Source organism: Cryptomeria japonica, chromosome 1 (assembly GCF_030272615.1).
Source record: "Cryptomeria japonica chromosome 1, Sugi_1.0, whole genome shotgun sequence".
Taxonomy (NCBI): Eukaryota; Viridiplantae; Streptophyta; class Pinopsida; order Cupressales; family Cupressaceae; genus Cryptomeria; species Cryptomeria japonica.
The window spans coordinates 125547731-125568340 of NC_081405.1; positions in this window are offsets into that span (position 1 = coordinate 125547731).

The window sequence follows — 20610 nt, forward strand, 5'->3', positions numbered from 1 at the left end:
GATATTCTAACCACTGGAATTCTAGTAAAGCTTCCTTATTAAACTACTCTCATGATCAATCGAAAGTAGTTTTAATATAATTTAAAAATAAAGAAATAACAATAAGCCAACAAAGATTTTATTTTGATAAAGATCTTTTAAATAGCCTCACAACACTTATGTTTATATATCAAATAGGTTTCTATTCCCAAAAAGGGTTCCTCAAATAGATTTCTATGTTTTAAGGTTTCAAATGGAACAATGTGACATTTCCAAATCATCAAACTTATTATTAATATAATTTTAAATTACTTTATGGAAAGTTTTAGACAAATAAAAATTATCATAACCATTGTTTAAAAGTCAAAGATGACATGTGAACTTTCATTCCCAAACAATAATAAGAATCAATATGATCTTTGATCATTTATAAAAATGACTATATACTGTTGGCATTTGGCATAACTAATATAGATGAGGTGATACAGTTGAAGTCTGATGACTGCACCAGTAAAGGATAGAAGTCTATTTGTGATGAAGAGATTAAGATTCTATGAATAGATGACATGATCAGTTATTTGTGTTGACATTGATGGCAACTAAGTCAACTGATGTTGGTGATGTTTTGTTTTGTCATCTAAGTGATTTGGTTTACAAGAAGAGAAGGTTTACCGGCAAAGAACTAAAGTCTGTGAATAGGACTTTAACCGTTAAAGCAAAGTTGTTTCGATTGGATCAGACAATCGGCGATGATTGGTGATTTACGGTTTGGATGGTGAACTTGTATCATGGAAAGGTGTATCTGACTGGAATTGGAACTTGTGGAGATTACCGGAAGGCGTGTTTCAATTTTTTTATGAATTTTTGCTAATGTTTTAGTAGGGTTTAAGACCGGTGAAGAAAACATCAAACCGGTAATGATTTTTGTTATGACGGTGATCGACGACGAGTCTACATGAAGTTAGTAACACGACACAACCCGCATCAAAGATTTAATTGTTGTTTTGGCGCGATTCAAGGAATATTTTCTTGGGAATCAGCAAAATGCTTAGTAGAGTGTTTTGAGGATACAGATCAAATTTTCGTGATAGGTTATGATCAACCAATGGTTGATATTGTATTGTAATTTTTTGTAATGATCTGTATAACGATCTGTGATGATCTCTTATGATTTAAATTGTAAATTCATGATGTAATCAGGGTTTTGTGGCCGACCTAGTTGAGATGGCTATTTAGGATGACACAACTGATGTTTATTGTGTCGGTGGTATGAGAGAATGTGTTAAGCCGTCGAAGTGAAGTGTGAGATCTGCCTGAGAGTTACAGAGTGTTGAGTATAATTGAATCTAATCAAGCAAGTAGAGAAGTGCAAGTAAACAAATCATTTTCTTACTGTTGTTGCCTAACAGTTGCAACAGGTTTAATCCCTTAACTAGGTAGGTCCTAATATGCCTTAAACATTTAAGTCCCCTAACAGGGCAGCGCTCAAAAGAGTGCTAAATCCTCTCACGAGGTTGATCCTAATAGATCATCAAGCTCCTAACAGGGTCTTCTCCTAACTGGGCGTATTGTAAGCTCCTAACAGGGCGTACTTCAAAAGACTACAAATATTTATGCGTGCCAACTCCCACCGTGGTTTTTCCCTATTTGGGTTTCCACGTCAAAAACTTATGGTGTTCATGTGCGGAATTTTTTTCGTGTGATGTTCTTGTTTATGTTTCATTTCATGCATTATTTCTGAGACACCGGTTATGATGTTTCATCAGAAGTTTGTCAGAGGTTACCAGTACTCATAAGAAGTTGTTTGAGAAAGTGTTTGATCTGATTGATAAGGTTAATGAGATGGTAAATGATCAAGTTTATATGATTGCTTTGGAAGTGAAAGTATTGATTGATGTGGTAAATGATTTGATTATTGTGTTAAGCAAATTTGATAAAGAGGTTATTAAATCTGATTAGAGAAGTTGAGATATTTGTAAAATGGTTTCAGATCTGAGATAAGTTTGTTTTTGGTTTAAAGTTTCAATTAGTCTTAATATAGATTCACTCCCCTCTACGTATAACCTGGATCCTCATAGGATTAACATATACTTGCCTATGCTTTACATTTGATGAAACCTCTATACAATCTATGAATATTACAATTCCAAAATGTGCTTACCTAGATACTAAATTGAAATAATAATAATAATAATAATAATAATAATAATAATAATTAATTGCACCGCAAGTCTGGCACACCATTGAGACATAGACAAAGTGAAAAAAATAACTAATCAATAAATTGCCTCAAAGATAGTTCCTCATGGTGCAAGTACAAGATATGTGCAAATTGGATTTGTTAGAAATGCCTTAGAAAGCTATAGACAAATTGTTCGCAACAACAATGAAGAAAAACTGAGAGGGGTTGGTGAATCGGTTTTCACCAGATTAAACAATTTAAACACAATCTCAAATCTGATCAATTACAACAAGAATATAGATAAACACAATAACAACACACATAACACCGAGATTTTTGACGTGGAAAACCTGGTCAAGGGAAAAGTCACGATGGGAACCTACCCACATTAAGATGATACTTTGCAGTAGTATGTGTAAATATTACAATGGCGAATGCACATGCATTCAGCCACACTACCTAGACCTCACTACTCAAAATAGAATGACCTGGAAGGCTACAACCCTTAGGGAAGGTTCACTACCTTACAACAATATTTGGACTACAATCTGGTCAAGGTGAACTGAAAGAATAGCATCTACTAATGCTTGATGACAGTTTCGATTAAGCTCAATTATCTCCCCTGCAACACTCTCTGCTTAATACACCGCACCAAAAGATGAATTCGCTTATCCGCACATACACCACTCTTTGATAATACAGACTCAACACCAACACCCAAATTACATGAATATAACACCTATTTATACAGATCATTAACCTTGACTACAAGATCGACCAAAGCCTCAACACCTAATTACAAATTTACAACAAACGATACATAAATCAACCACCGGACCAATACACTGTCATGACAACATAGCATGGACCCAAATCAATCTCCTCAAACACGCAACACCACCAAAAATCTTGCCAAGATCCACTGCAACATGTTACACTATCAAAAATACCACATAACACAAAGGATATCACCAAACCCATAAGATCTTCAAAAACGTGCACAATGATCAACACGGACCACCAAAACATTTAGGACATGATTAGGAAACACCAACAAGAACGTTAGAACCATCTCGCAATAGCTACACCAACACCACTTAATCAAATCTTCATCGATCGACACACTAACACTCAACAGCAGAAACTCGAACAAGAAAGATAACTTGCGGAGCATCAAATCACGAACTATCTGAAATGAAGATACACACGAACATCCCAAACACTACCAAAACCACAACCAAAGATTGAATCATTCCAGAGCACAACGAATCAAATACCAGAATACTGCAACACTTAACACTGAAAAAACAATCTCCATACTGAAATCCACAATTCGATCACATCACCATATAGCATCACAAAATCAATAAAGAATGAAGTATCTATTGTTCATTCAGCATAGAAAACAAATAAACCAACCAGATCAACTCACTGCAAACACCGCATCACCAAAACAACTCTCTACAACTCCAAAACACATAAATATGTTGACATCAATGACAACATGTCCTAGCAGCAACAATATCCAACACAAATATAGTTTGTAAAGCTAAAATAGAATTCTAATCATTGCATTGAAGTATTCATATCTTTCATCTTCATGAGTAAACCTAGTGTTTATTGTAGACTCAATAGTTTTGGTTTCAAAAAACATATTCATGAAGAGGAAATAAGATTACCATCAAATTTTATGTCTTCTAGTATAACCTTTAGAAATGATTACTACTAGCCTAACCTACACTAATGCCATGATAGGAATTAGGATCTTAGGATACCAATCATTATAAACAAGATCACAAAGTAAATGAAATGAGAAACATACATGCATAAATGTACACATTACACAAGATATACATGGGGAAACCCTTTCAGGTAAAAACCCCATAAAGCATCACTTAATTAAAACACTTACGAATATAGTCTATCATAAAATACGCATGAACCTAGGGATACTCCTCCAATACTTCAACATGGCCAATGATACCTCTTGTGCATAATGATCTAACTCACCACAAATCTTCAAATTCATAGAACTCTCAAATAAGAGATAACCTCCTTAAATATAGGAAGAAGGGTGGCTTCACTAGTCACACCTTTTCAATAACCGCCATTCATAAATAATTAATAATCTAATATTTATTAGATTATAATTATTTCAAATGGGATATGCTTATAAACCATAATATATATATATATGGTTTTATAACCTTATTGTAGAAGATTATATATAAATGTTATTAGGATGTGACCCCTAATAACATTATGTTCTAAAACAATTTCATCAATGGGCCATAATCACATGAGACATATCCAATTCAACTCATACATTAAATTTCATATAAAAACCATCAAACTCATTATTTATTTCATATCTCAAAATTTACCAATAACCAAGTCCATGGCTTTGCCAACATTAAAGGACCTCCAAAAAGCTTAAAAAATAAAACTACAAAGATCCGAAATTGATGATCTATTACTTTGGACAACAACAAGATCAACTCAAGAGCAATACTAGAACCACCCAGAAAAAAACAAAACAAGGGTAGATATGCATACATATATACTAGCCGAAGTGCACACAAATAAGAATTACTATTCCCCGATCAAGGTCAACATAATAATATGGTTGGTACACAATCCATGATCATAAACATAATAAACATTGTCAATGCATCATAAAATAATCATATTAAGTTGAAGATAATAACTTATTGAATCTAACATGTATATTATCAATTACAACAAGAATTAGCATCTTGAACATAATTAAATATCATAAACTATTTGTTGTTACATTATGATAATCAATCAAATCAAAATTACATCTCAACATTAATATCAACATCTTGAATATGATAATCCCAAATCATGGCATCAATCTATTTGAACAACCATTTCGCACCAATGCACAATTAGTCCATATCAAATTGTTTTAACAACATCAAAAGATCTAAAATCCAAATCAGGTAAAATGTCACATCAAATCATTCTCTATAATGTAATCAACAACAACACAGTTTGTAACAACTAGGCATAAAAAGATATGCTCCCATCTCAATTGCAACAATGTCATAATGATCACCAAGAAGCGGTCAAATCACATCACTAGGCCAAAACTATCACAAAATGCATAAAAGGGAAAATCATAGAATAAGAACCCAAAAAGCAACATGCAAAAACAAAGCATCCAAATTTAGGGTCACAACAACACAAATTATCCAAATCAACAAAATACAATTGTTAAAACCAAAGGCACAAAGCCAAATCCACGCCATAAAATGAGCAGCACAAGAGTGGATATGGGAGAGGCATTACTGTTAGCAACAACCAAGAAGGAAGACTGAGATGGGGGGGGAGGGGGTGAATCAGTCTTCACCGGAATCAGTCTTCACAGTAATAAAAGAGATAAGCTAATTCAACGCACAACACACAACACCAATATTTTGATGTGGAAAACTAGGTTAAGGGAAAAACCACGGTGGAAACCTACCCACAGTAAGAAGATACTCTGCAGTAGTATGTAAAAATATTAAAATGGGGAATGCACATGCATTCAGGCACACTGCCTAGAGCTCACTACTCAAATCATAATGGCCTAGAAGGCTACAACCCTCAGGGAAGTCTCACTGACTTACAATAAGATTCAGACTAGAATCCGGAAGAAATGAACTGAAAGAATAGCATCTCAAAATGCCTAATTACAGTTTTGGTTAAGCACATATGTCTACCCTACAACACCAATCTCTCATCAAACTCAACAGCGAAGGATAAATCACTTGCTCGCACATAAACCTCTTTCTGATAATGCAAACATAACATCGATGCCTAAATTACATGCATATATCACCTATATATACAAATCATCAACCTTGATAACAAGGTCGGCTAAACCCTCAACCTTCAATTACAAAATTACATCACACAATACAAAGATCGACCAACGGACCAATATAATGGTTTACATAACATAACATGGTCCTAAAACAAATTCTCACACTCAACTCCACCGGAAAACACGACAAGATCAACCGCAACACGCTACATCACCAGGAAAACCGCATAACACAAAAAATCATCACCAGTTCGTAGAAACCACCAAAAACTCGCACAACGATCAATGCGGATCACCAAAATGAATAGGACACGACCAAGAAACACCAGCAAGCACGTTAGAGACATCAGAAACAACTGCATCAACACCACTTATCAAATCTTCATCAATCAACATCTAAAGGCTCAAGAACACAACCAATCGGCAACAGCCACGAAGAAAGATAACTTGCGGAGAACCAAATCACAATCCATCTAAAATGAAGATACACAAGACCATCCCAAGCAATATCCCAAAAACTCAACACAAGATCTGATCACATCGGAATATACCAGAGGATATACTGAGCTCAACAAAACAGTGATCAGCAAAACAAAACAACAAATTGGACCATAAGATCTTCAGAAATACACCAGAGCAATACACAAAAATATGTTGACATCAATGACAACAACATATCCTAGCAGCATCAATGACCAACAATATCCAACAATCTCCCCCTTTGGCATAGATGGCAACATATGAATGTGAAAAACAATCAATGCAAAGAAACAAGATATCTCCAGCAAACTCCCCTTAAGATCGGGACATATAAAGCAGTTTTTCACATGATCTCTCCCCCCCTTTGACAAGAATGCCAAATATCAGAAAACCAAAATTCCCCCCTCAAAATATGAAACATTAATCTCTCTCCCCAAGACACAGACTACTCCAATAGAGGAGCAACACCAACTCACCAATTTGGATAAAAGGATAAGACTTGTGAAGTCCACCGGATTGATGCAACTCAATGCATCTAGTTCTCATTAGGAGGGGTGGATACCCCTAACTTGTCTCTCAAATAGACAAATGTATCTGCAGGCAAAGGCTTATTGAAAATATCAACTATTTGTTCCTTTGTAGATACATACTCCAACTTCACCTTCTCTTCACTGACTTGCTCTCTCAAGTAGTGATATTTGATTGACACATACTTAGTCTTTGAATGTTGCACTGGATTCTTTGACATGTTAATAGCATTGGAATTATCGCCAGCCCAATCAGTGTAAGCACATAGCATGAAATCATCATTCCTCGAATATCATAAACCATAGTCCACAATTCCCTTCAAGTATCTGAATATCCTCTTCACAACAGTGACATGACTCTCTTTTGGATCAACTTGATATCTAGAAGCCATGCACACAAAATGCATAATGTCCAACCTAGTCTGAGTAAGATATAGCAGTCCACCAACCATAGATTTGTACAAACTCTGGTTAGCTTTTGGAGATTCATCATTCTTAGATAATTTACAACCAATCACCATAGGAGTCCCAACCAGTTTGGAGTCATCTAACCCAAACTTCTTCAACAATTCCTTCACATACTTAGTTTGAGATATGGATATACCTTTTCCAGTTTGTGAAATTTGCAAGCCTAAGAAAATTTTCATCTCACCAATCATAGACATCTCGAATTCTTTCTGCATATCACCGACAAACTTCTTGCTCAAGTGATCATCACCTCCAAAGATAATATCATCAACAAAGACTTCAACAATCAGGATGTTATCATTTGCAAACTTGAAATACAGATTACTGTCAGCAGCACCTTTAATAAATCCCAATTTCAACAAATATTTATCTAGTCTAGCATACTAGGCTCTAGGAGCTTGTTTCAATCCATAAAGAGTTTTCTTTAGTTTACATACCATGTCTCCATCATCTGAAAAAATGAAAATCCATTAGGTTTCTCAATATAAACTTCTTCCTCAAGATCACCATTCAAAAAGACAGATTTGGCATCCATCTAATATACCTTGAAATCTTTATAAGCAACATAAGCAATCAACAGTTTAACAGCTTCAAGTCTGGAAACCGGAGCAAAACTCTCCTCATAATCAATTCCTTCTTTCTCAGAATATCCTTTGCAAACCAATCTAGCTTTATTTCTGACAACTTCATCGACTTCATTCAATTTGTTCCCGAATACCCATTTAGTACCAATAACATTTTTATCCTTAGGTCTAGGCACAAGTTCCCAAGTATTATTCTTCTCAATTTGATCTAGTTCTTCTTCCATAGCTCTCATCCAATTTTCATCTTTGAAAGCTTCAACAACATCTTTAGGTTCAACTTTAGAAATCAAACATACTTGTTCAGCTACTAACCTTCTTCTAGTCATTACACCTTTATTCTTGTCACCAATGATCTGATTTTTAGAATGATTCAATCTTACATACCTCGAAGTCTTCTGATTGTTCTGATTATCAGGTCCATGCACTCCTTCACCAGCAGTAGCAACATCCGGGTTAACTGTCTCTACCAGATCATTTTTCTTAGGCTCTTCGGGCTGAATAAGAGTTAAAACAATATGTTGACCATCATCATAACCACATTCTCTTATCTATTTTCCAAGGTTCGCATCCACCTTCACATTTGCACTCTCCACTATCTTCCTCAATCTCTTGTTGTGGCACTGGTAGGCTTTTCTCTTTGTTGAATATCCCAAGAAAATTCCTTCATCACTTCCAACATCAAACTTTCCTATATCCTCATCTCTATTGATATAACATTTGATACCAAATACTCTGAAATATCTCACAGTAGGAACATGACCAAACCATAGCTTATAAGGGGTCTTATCGGTATCACCTTTGATGTGAACTCTATTGAATATGTAAACAACAGTGCTAATGGCTTCTTTCCAGTAGATCTTCGGAATATTTTCTTCAATCAACATAGTCTTTGCAATATCCAAGACAATTATGTTCTTCCTCAACAACTCCATTTTAATGAGGGGTTCTAGGAGCAGATAATTGTCTTCTAATCCCATGCTTCTCACAGAATGAATTGAACTCACTGGAACAAAATTCTCCACCTCTATCAAATCTCAGACACTTCACCTTCAATCCAGACTCAGTCTCAACCTTAACTTTGAATATCTTGAACTTATCCAGTGTTTTTGATTTCTCCTTCAAAAAGACAACCCACATCATCCTAGAATAATCATCAATTAGTAGCATAAAATATCTATCACCCTGCACACTTCTAACATTTGTAGGTCCACATAGGTCAGTATGCACAAGATCTAGCAATCCTTCTGATGTATACTGTTTGTTTTTGAAAGAAATCCTTGTTTGTTTACCCAACTGACATTCCTTACATACCGGATTAGCAAGCTTAACAATCTTAGGCAGATCTCTAATAGCTTGTGTAGAACTGATCTTAATCATTGAATCAAAATTTACATGACATATTCTCATATGCCACAACCAACTCTCATCAATCTAAGCAATCAAGCAACTTTTCTCACCAAAATTCAAATGAAAAATGTTACCTTTAGTCTTAGTTCCAGATGTGATCTCTATACCGGTGGCATTTAAGATTTTGCATTTTTCATCCTTGAATTGTAGATCATAACCTTTATCAACCATCTATTCAACACTCAAAAGGTTATGCTTCAAACTTTCAACATACAAGACATCATCAGTGCTATGCTTACCATCAAAAGAAATAGAACTTCTCCCACAGATCACACAAGCTTTGTCATCTCCAAATCTAACTATTTCACCATCATATATTTCCATACTAACAAATTTTCTTTTAGCACCGGTCATATGATGTGAACAACCACTGTCAATTACCCATTCATCTTTCTCTTCAACTTTAGCAACTAAGGATTTATCCTCAATAGTACAGCTAGTGGAATCAATAGGTATAGGTCCATCTTCCTTAATGGAAAAAAATACAACTTCATCTCCTTCTGATTCTTCATCTGTAATACCTTCATTAGTAGCATAGTAACAGTTCTTCTTATTTCTATACTTCCAGTTAGGCTTGTGAGGCTTATCATACTTATCATGCTTTTCATATCTGACATTCCTATCATGCTTATCAAACTTATCATGCCTATCATACTTAGCCATTCTCTTTGGGCATCTAGAAGCAAAATGTCTTATCATTTTACAAGAGAAACATTTCAAAGGCAACTTTCCATCATACTTACTGGCACCTTTAAGCAATCTCTGGGCAATCAGTGTTTCAAGTTCGTCCACCTCCCTTTCTTTCTTTTCCATCTCTCTTCTTCTCTTTCATTTCTAGATATTCTACACTCATCAGGGTCATAGTTCTGTTTATCGGATGCAGATGCTCTAAATGTTGTCTCAGATTTTCCATGTCACTCTCCAAATTCACTCAACTCAAATGTAGCAAGCTGTCCAACCAGCATATCTCTCGTCACTGTAGTCACACTTCGGATCTCATCAATAGCAGCAACCTTATGTTTATAGGCAGAAGGCAAAGATATCAACACCTTAGCAACAATTTCATCTTCCTCAATGGTTCCACCGGCACATCTAATACCTAAGACAAGGTCATTTACCTTAGACATGAAAGAGAGTATGTTCTTGAGCATCATCTCCCATCTTCAATGTCTCATACTTTCCTTTCAAACTCTGCAACTTAGCAACCTTCACCTGTTTATCACCTTCATATAGAATCCCAAGCTTCACCTAGATCTCATGTGCAGTCTGAAGTCTCATTACATTTGTCATCTCAGAATCAGTCAGGGCACTAAGCAATGCTTCCTTTCCTCTAATATTATGTTTAGCTTCCTTGATCTCATCATGAGTAGACGGTCCATTCAGAGGAACAGTATAAGCATTCTTTGTAATCTTCCAATAATCTTCACCAAGACATTTCAAGTGCACTTCCATCTGGTATTTCCATATAGCGTAGTTACTTCCATCAAAACTCGGATTGTCCTTAAAGATAACACCTTGAGCTACCATCTCGAATCTCCTCAAGCGGTTAAGCTTCTACCTGAGGATCTAGCTGTGATACCAATTGTTACCAGCAACCAGGAAGGAAGACTAAGAGGGGGGTGAATCAATCTTAACAGGAATACCAAACTGAAACACAAAACATAGATCTAAAAGACTACAGTAATAAGACAGATAAGCAAATTGAAAGCACAACACACAACATCAAGATTTTGGCGTGGAAAACCCAGTTAAGAGAAAAATCACGATGCGAACCTACCCACAATAAGATGATACTCTGCAGTAGTATGTGAAAATATTACAATGGGGAATGCACATGCATTCAGGCACGATGTCTAGAACTCACTGCTCAAATCATAATTGTACGGAAGGCTACAACCCTCAAGGAAGACTCACTAACTTACAATAAGATTCAAACTACAATCCGGAAGAAATGAATTGAAAGAATAGCATCTCCAAATGCCTGATTATAGTTCCAGTTAAGCACAAATTTCTGCCCTGCAACACTAATCTCTCCTCAAACTCAACATCGAAGGATAAATCACTTGTTCACACATAAGCCTCTTTCTGATAGTGCAGATATAACATCGACACCTAAATTACATGAATATATCACCTGTATATACAAATCATCAACCTTGATAACAAGGTCAGCTAAACCCTCAATCCTCAATTACAAAATTACATCACATGATACAAAGATCAACCACTTGACCAATATAATGGTTTACATAGTAGAACATGGTCCTAAAACAAATTCCCAAACACTCAACTCCATCGAAAAACACGACAAGATCAACCACAACATGCTACATTGTAGAAAAACCACATAACACACAAATCATCACCGGTTCATAGAAACCACCAAAAAATTGGACAACGATCAATGTTGATCACCAAAACAAATAGGAAACGACTAGGAAACACCAGCAAGCACATTAGAGACATCAAAAACAATTGCACCAGCACCACTTATCAAATCTTCATCGATCATCATCTAAAGGCTCAAGAACACAACCAATCGGCAATTGTCACGAAGAAAGATAACTTGCGGAGCACCAAATCACAATCCATCTGAAATGAAGATACACAAGACCATCTCAAGCAATATCCCAAAAACTCAGCACAAGACTTGATCACACCGGAATATACCAGAGGATATACCGAGCTCAACAATACAGTGGTCAACAAAACAAAACAACAAACTAGATCATAAGATCTTCCCAAACACACCAGAGCAATACACAGGAATATGTTGACATCAATGGCAACAACATATCCTAGCAGCAACGATGATGACGCAATCAAGGTGGGGAGATCCAATGAAGGACATCCCCACCTTGCAGCTTATAACAAAAACATCATGCAAGATACCAGCAACCGGTAACACAACACGAGATCTAACCGGTAAATAGATAGAGCAACCCTAACCGATAGAAGAAACACATGATATAACTAGTAACCAAATTAAATCAATCATCACAACCATTCAATGAATTACATATGCCTTCAGCGGCTACACATGCTGGACCGCAGCCCAGGAATACAAAACAATCCTTACAACATAATCTAAGACCCGTAGATCTTCTGCATGACAAATAGGGCTCTGGTAACAGTCTGCACTGTACTGCACTGATCTGGACCAGAATCTCTCCAGAAACATCTTTTCTCGATCTCTTCCTCCTCGGACTTCTCCCCGAAATGAATCTCAAAATTTCTTCTTTATACCATCCGCAAGCAATAACAACTCGATCAAATGAGCCAAAGACCAACCGGTTCATAATGAAACATGTAAACAGTAACATGTCGGCCCAAATCACCAAGAACATCACCACAATGCATAGAACTTCACACGGTCCTCCAGAAACATCGCCCAAGGCCGAAAACAACATCGTTCAATGATCCACAAGTTACAGAAATCACCCGCAACCCGAATCAAATTCACTAAACACTCAGCAAGACCAACCGGTAAGAACATACCAACACCGGGCCAATACTGAGATCGATATCTCACCGGGATCAACTCCAAAAGCCAAACTGCTCCAATTGGTTGAACTACACCGGTGCTCCTGCATCAGACTCTCAGAGTTAATTGAAAAGTGAGTCCCATCACTTGATCTGGTTCGACGATCTGACAGTAGGTACTTGCAACTGCCTCAGGGGTTCGACAGTCTGACTACAGGTTCTAGTTGCCTATCCTCGGTGATCTACTGGACCACCTTGCAGCCTGCCTTAGTTCGGCGATCTGTTCAAGTCCACCCACTAACTGCTTCAAACTCAAGCTCTAGGTTCGGCAGTCTGCTTGCAAGCCTTGTACTGCCTCACGTTAGCGATTTGAACAAGTATACAAGATGCCTAAACATCCTCTTCAACCAACCGGTTCACAATCAACACTCCCTCCAACAACAGGTTCATAACCTTCTCTGATACCATTTGACGCAGTCAAGGTAGGGAGATCCAATGAAGGACATCCCCACCTTGCAGCTTATAACAAAAACATCATGCAAGATACCGACAACTAGTAACACAACACGAGATCTAACCGGTAAACAGATAAAGAGCAACCCTAACCGATAGAAGGAACACATGATATAACTGGTAACCAAATAAATCAATCATCACAACCATTTAACGAATTGCATATGCCTTCAGCGGCTACACATGTTGGACTACAACCCAGGAATACAAAACAATCCTTACAACATAAATCTAAGATTTGCAAATATTTTAAATGACTAATAGGCCTCCGATAACAGTATGCATTGTTCTGCACTGATCCAGACCTCAGTCCCCCGAACCAGAATCTCTCTGAAAACTACATCTTTTCTCGATCTCTTCCTCCTCAGACTTCTCCCCAAAATGAATCTCAAAACTTCCTCTTTATACCATCTACAAGCAATAACAACTCGATCAAGTCGGCCAAAGACCAACCGGTTCATAATGAAACATGTAAACAATAACATGTCGGCCCAAATCACCAAGAACATCACCACAATGCATAGAACTTCGCGCGGTCCTCTGGAAACATTGGCCAAGGCCCAAAACAACATTGCTCAACGATCTACAAGTTACATAAATCACCCGCAACCCGAATCAACTTCACTAAACACTCAGCAAGACCATCCAGTAAGAACATACCAACACCGGGCCAATACCGGGATCAAATCCAAAAGCCAAACTGCTCCAACCGATTGAACTACACCGGTGCTCCTACATCAAATGACCAACAATATCCAACAATTACACCCTCCCCCCAAGGATCAAGCTTACTCTTGGAAGTCTAAAAAACAAGAATAACATGCACTTAAAGCATCATCCAAAAAATGCATTACATATAGAAAAACAACCATTCAACTCTTACAAATCTAGGCCACAATACATGAGTCTCACCAACTACCACTGTGATAGAGAACGAGACCCACCAAAATATCCAAACAAGAATTAAAAAACTCTTAGCGTTCTACAAGAGAACCACTACTGATGCTAGAAAAATCTATCCAACCACCAACTCAACCAAAAAATAGGACAAAAGGTTATGGGTCTACCGCATCAGGAGACCACAAAGCACAAAACTATGCCATTCATATGAAGTTGAGGATATTAAAATACTAAATCTAACATGTATATTATCAATTGCAACGATAAGAATTAGCATCTTGAAAGTAATTAAATATCATAAACTATCCCTTGTTACATTTTGATAATCAATCAAATCAACATTTATATCAACATCCTAAATACGATTATCCCAAATCACAACATCAATCTATCTCAACAATGATTTGAAACCGAAAGCAAAGTTAGACCATATCAAACTGTTACACAAACATCAATAGGTCTACAATCCATATAAGGTAAAATGCCACATCAAATTATTCTTAGGAATACAATCATCAACTTTGCATAGGTCCTAACAACAGGGCATAAGAAGGAATGCATGCATCTCAATTACAACGACGCCATAATGATAACCAAGAAGCAGTTCAATCAAATCATTGGGCCAAGGCGATCACAAAATACATAAAAGGGAAAAACACATAATAACAACCCAAATGCAACATGCAACAACAAAGCATCAAGGTTACAACACAAAATATCCACATCACCTATCTACAAATGGTAAAACTACAGGCACTAATCCAAATCCACATCATGAAAAAGTGCAACGCAGAAGTGGAAATAGGAGAGGCATTACACCTACCCCCAAAGATGATGCTTACTCCTAGAAGCCTACAAAATAATAATGACACACACTTAAAGAGGAATCCCACAAATGCATAATGTATACAGAAAACAATCATTCAACTCTCACAAATCTAGGCCACAACATATGAGCCTCACCAACTACTACTACAATAGAGAATGGGACCCACCACATGTCCTAACGAGCATAAAAAACTCTCAAGGTTCTACAAGAGAACCACCACCAATGCTACAAAAATCCATCCAACCACATCACCAAAAAGAGCACAAAATCCTATAGGTCTTATCCATCATGAGACCACAAAGCACAAAACTATGCCATTCACAATCTCCTTTAAAATCATGGCATCAGACTTTTAGGGCTACAGTACCACAACCAAGGGGGAAGAAATAGTGCCAAAAGATTTTAAAACACCACTATTCTCATTTTCTCAACATTATCTTAGAACAATGAGGATTTCCTTTGCACAATTGCCTCTCTTGAATTAACTACAGGCCATTTTGTAGTCCTTAGAGGGATGAATATATAGAGTTTACCTCTCACAACCAAGACCACCCACACTATGGAAGATTAACAACTTGCAATCATTACAAGAATGTCAATACAATTGTGAACAAAACAAGCATGGGAGAAAAACAAGCTTCTCTACAATTGAACGCTCAATTACAGTCGAACAAGGGTTAACACTCAATTATAGTCGACCAAGGTTACACAAACCAGTTTGATCATGAATTCACAATCAACAAGGTGACATAATCTTCTCCAAGGTCCACATCACACACTCCAAACTAGGAACACACTCAGGACAACCATTTCCTCTTTTAGGAGCTACATCCTCTTCCAACATTAAGTTTGAAACATTTCAAACTACTAAGGAGAATTTCTCCAACACAAAACTGACCTTCAACCAAGAGTCCAATATGATACGTGCACAAATGAATATAATAGATATATATACAATCATAAGGTGCCAAAGCACTAGCTGGGGCACTTCCCATCCCTATACTATATCAACCATATGTGTAGTTAGGGAATCCACATCTAAGGTGACTGAAGAGCATGTGGTTATATTGAGAGGGGGAGTGAATCAGTATAGCAATAAATGTTACTAATTTAAACCTTATTAATCATCATAGCATCATTTACTATCCTTCTATAATCATGCACATGGTAAAAACACAATTTAACACAATGTTTTTATGTGGAAAACCAAATGGGAGAAAACCATGGCAAATCAATGTTTTTAGATAATTCTTCTTTTACAATGTTTGTAGGCAACGACCTATTAGAGGCACCAACCCCTAAGTTTGATTGTGAGCACAACCCTAGGACCAGCTAGGACTCGAACCTTGATCTTCCATGCACTGTTGGAGTGCTCTACCACTGAGCTACTGGCCCCTTTTGGACCAGTCCATCGTCGATCCCAGTGTGGCTTATTTCCAACACGAACAACACCGACTCCCACTTCTAAATTTGTAAGCACCAACCCACTGGAAACACCAATCCCCACAATTTTTTGGCACCAACCTACTAGAGGCACCAACCCCCGCTGCTAAGCACCAACTTCCAAATCATTGTTCCACCTTCAATATGTTGCTTTTTCAACAGATGATGGATAACTTAAATTGCTATCTTAAAAGATCTCTTTGAATATGATATATCCTGCCTTCAACTTTTGCCACAATTCTAAATACAATTATGTATAATCTTCTTTCACAAGATGATCATAAATATCTTTGTCTTTCTTCAAAATCTGCTCTTACACATCACATATGTTTATATATCTGCCTTTATCATTTATATACAGGCTGCAAATATATTCTTCAATATGAATCTAAATCAAACGTCATATTTCTGCCCTTTGTCTCAAAAATAAATCATTACTTACTTTCCTCTACACATCTGAAAGTGTAGATCTGATATATCTTTTATTTCACACACTCACACAAGCTCCATCCTTGAAACTGTCTTGTTCTTATACCTTTCCAAGAGGGATCATGAATGAACATAAATCTTCAACAGATCACACATCTTCCTGAACACAAATGAACTTTTTAATTAATGTATCTCATAAATTAACTTCCAAAGAAAATCGCACTTTATGGATCAATTAACGTCGCACTTTTTCATTTTATTCCGCTCTACCCTTTCTTCTCATAACAAATCGCACTCTTTTGATAATGTTGTCTTTTAGTGTTTGTGTGCATTACCAATCACACCTTTTCCTTAATCTGAATCACATTATTTATAAACTGCTCCTTCACCCTTTTAGTGTGTGTCAATTTTTCTACAAATTTTTACGATTTTTAAAACTCCAATTTCATACCCAATTTTTTTAAAAATCTTATACTTTTGGTTTGCCAATTTTTTCCCCAAATGATTTTTGCTACTATGATATAAAGCATTGCAATTGTGGAATATGATTTGATAAGATTTCTAAAATATTGAATTAACCCTACAAAACTCCTTGCCTCAATCACAATGAAATTCTTGGATCACTTCAAAATGGCTTTTACTTTTACTATTTGTTTAACTTTTGATCTCATTTACTTCATTGACTTAGTTAACATTTGATCTGACTTAGACAACTATTTGGTGTATTTGGTGACTGCCATCTTAAAAAATTAACTGATTATTTGCCTATGTAATCAGTAATATGAATATAAACGACAAAAAAATAGTTTCTTCAATTCACGGGTTAAACTCTATTTTATTTGCGCTTTATATCTGTATGCTATGTTAGGTCCCGGAGACAACTGAGAGGGGGGGTGAATCAGTTGTCTAAAATATTAAACCAAAAACAACTTAATCAAATTACTGCATATTACCTATGAAACAGTCTGCTATACCGGTGGACAATTTTAACAGATAAATGCAATACCGGTAAAGATTAATGCATGAAACTAAAAGACAAAATCATCCACAACACATAACACCAATGTTTGTACGTGGAAACCCTGTAAGGGGAAAACCCACAGTGGGAAACCTTACCCACAATCAGATGATACTACTACAGATAGTAAGTGTACATAAATGGAGTCTACACATGCAGAAAGGCTAAGCGCCTAGAGCTCACTGCTCAAACACAAATGGGAGTCACATTGACTACAGTTGGATGGTTAGATCCAATAAAATTGTACTGCTCAAAATAGCATCTTCATATGCTGGATTCAGTACCGGTGTAGTTCTGATATGCTTTCACAAAAACCTAGCTTCACCTTCAAATGATGTCTACATGTATAGCTCTGCTTAATCTCGCATATACCTTCGCACAAATCCCTTTTTCACATACCTCCATCGATCTTACAATTAAGACCTTACATTTATACCATAACCTAAGACCAATTTTAGTAGGTCGGCTCTACAAGATATTACAATAAAATCATTTTACAAATAATACAATATCCGATGCAATAACCGATTGAACATGTCGGCTTGATGCATTTACAACAATAATTAATCAACTTCATAATATGTCGTACTGATCTGGAAAAGATAAACATGTCGATGTAACCCTAGACCTATTTGTGCAATTACGAATATGCCAATAAGAAATTCTCCAAAATAAAATGTCCAAACAATGTCTTCGACATTTCCAAGTGTTTTCTATGCTATTCCAAGTGTCGGTGATCATTATATCCTGTCGATGTATCATATACCGGTGATTGTGCAAAAGTCACTTGCTTACCGATGAATGTTGTTGGATCTCCAAAGTGCTAAAGTTTTAGTAGGTGTTGACATCAATGACAAAACCATACCAAAATACCAACAATCTCCCCCTTTGGCATTGATGGCAACACAAGATGGAAAAACCATCAAAGTGCCAAAACAGAAATGCCAAACCAATCTTCCCAAAGTAACAATCTCTCCCCCTGAGAGTAACATGTGCTTTCTTTATGTTTTCCGTGTACCAACCTCTTCTCAAAAGATAATGTGTTTTTCCATAGATATCTCTCCCCCTTTGACATCAAATGCCAAAGTTACAACAAAATACCAACTGTTAGATTCATATACAAAATACCAACCAATTACAATATACCAGCTACTCCCCCTGAGAAGTAGCTTCCTTATCAAAGCCGGAGTAAGAATATACCTCTGTTAATTCTGTCAGTTGATGACAGACATCAACTCTCTAAGTATCTACCGGTGGGGGTATGACCCCAAGCTGTTCTCTAAGATATTCAAAGGTCTCCTTAGGCAAAGGTTTAGTGAAAATATCTGTAAGTTGTTCTTTAGTATTCACATAAACCAGTTTTATTTCTTTTGCTTCAACTTTTTCCCTTAAAAAATTCAGTTTGATTGAAATATGTTTTGTTTTAGAATGTAGTACCGGATTCTTAGATATATCAATTGTTGTTGTGTTATCACAATAGATAGTTATAGGTTCCTTACATTTTAGCTTTAAGTCTTTCAACATTTGTTTAAGCCAAAGTACCTGTGTACAGTTAGTTGTTGCTGCAACACATTCTGATTCTGTTATTGATAAAGATGTACAAGTTTGTTTCTTACTCAACCAAGAAACTAGCCTGCTTCCAAGAAAAAATGCTCCGTCGGTGGTGCTTTTTCTATCATCCACATCTCCTGCCCAATTTGCATCTGTGTATGCACATAGGTCAAAGTTTTCATCTCTAGGATACCATAATCCAAGATTTGTAGTGCCTTGTAAGTACCAGAAAATCCTTTTTACTGTTAATTCATGATTTTCTCTAGGATTACTCTGAAATCTTGAAACAATACATACTGCATTCATGATATCAGGTCTTGTTTGTGTTAAATACAGTAAACCTCCTATCATAGATTTGTACCTTGTTGGATTAACAGGTGTAGATTCATCCCTTAAAGATAGTTTGTCATTTGTAGTCATAAGTGTACTTACCGGTTTAGAGTTCTCCATCCCAAATTTCTTAAGTAACTCTTTTAAATATTTTGATTGACTCAAGAATATACCTTTGTCGGTTAAGATATCTGCAATCCTAAAAAGAATCTTATTTCACCAATCATAGACATTTCAAATTCTTGTTGCATTTTAATAGAAAAGTCTTTACACAATCCATCTTCTCCTCCAAATACTATATCATCAACAAAAACTTCTATAGTCAAGATGTCATCATTAGTCACTTTATAGTATAGATTACTGTCAGCATTACCTTTAGAAAAGTCAATCTTTAAAAGATATTTATCTAGTCTTGCATACCAAGCTCTTGGAGCTTGCTTCAGTCCATACAAAGCTTTTCTTAACCCGCAAACCATATCTTTGTCATCTGTCAAAGAAAATCCATCAGGTTGTTCAATGTAAACTTCCTCCTCAAGATCTCCATTCAGAAATGCACATTTAATATCCATCTGATATACTTTGTAGTTTTTATGTGCTGAAAAGGCCAAAAACAATCTAACTACCTCAATTCTAGCTACCGGTGCAAAAGTTTCAT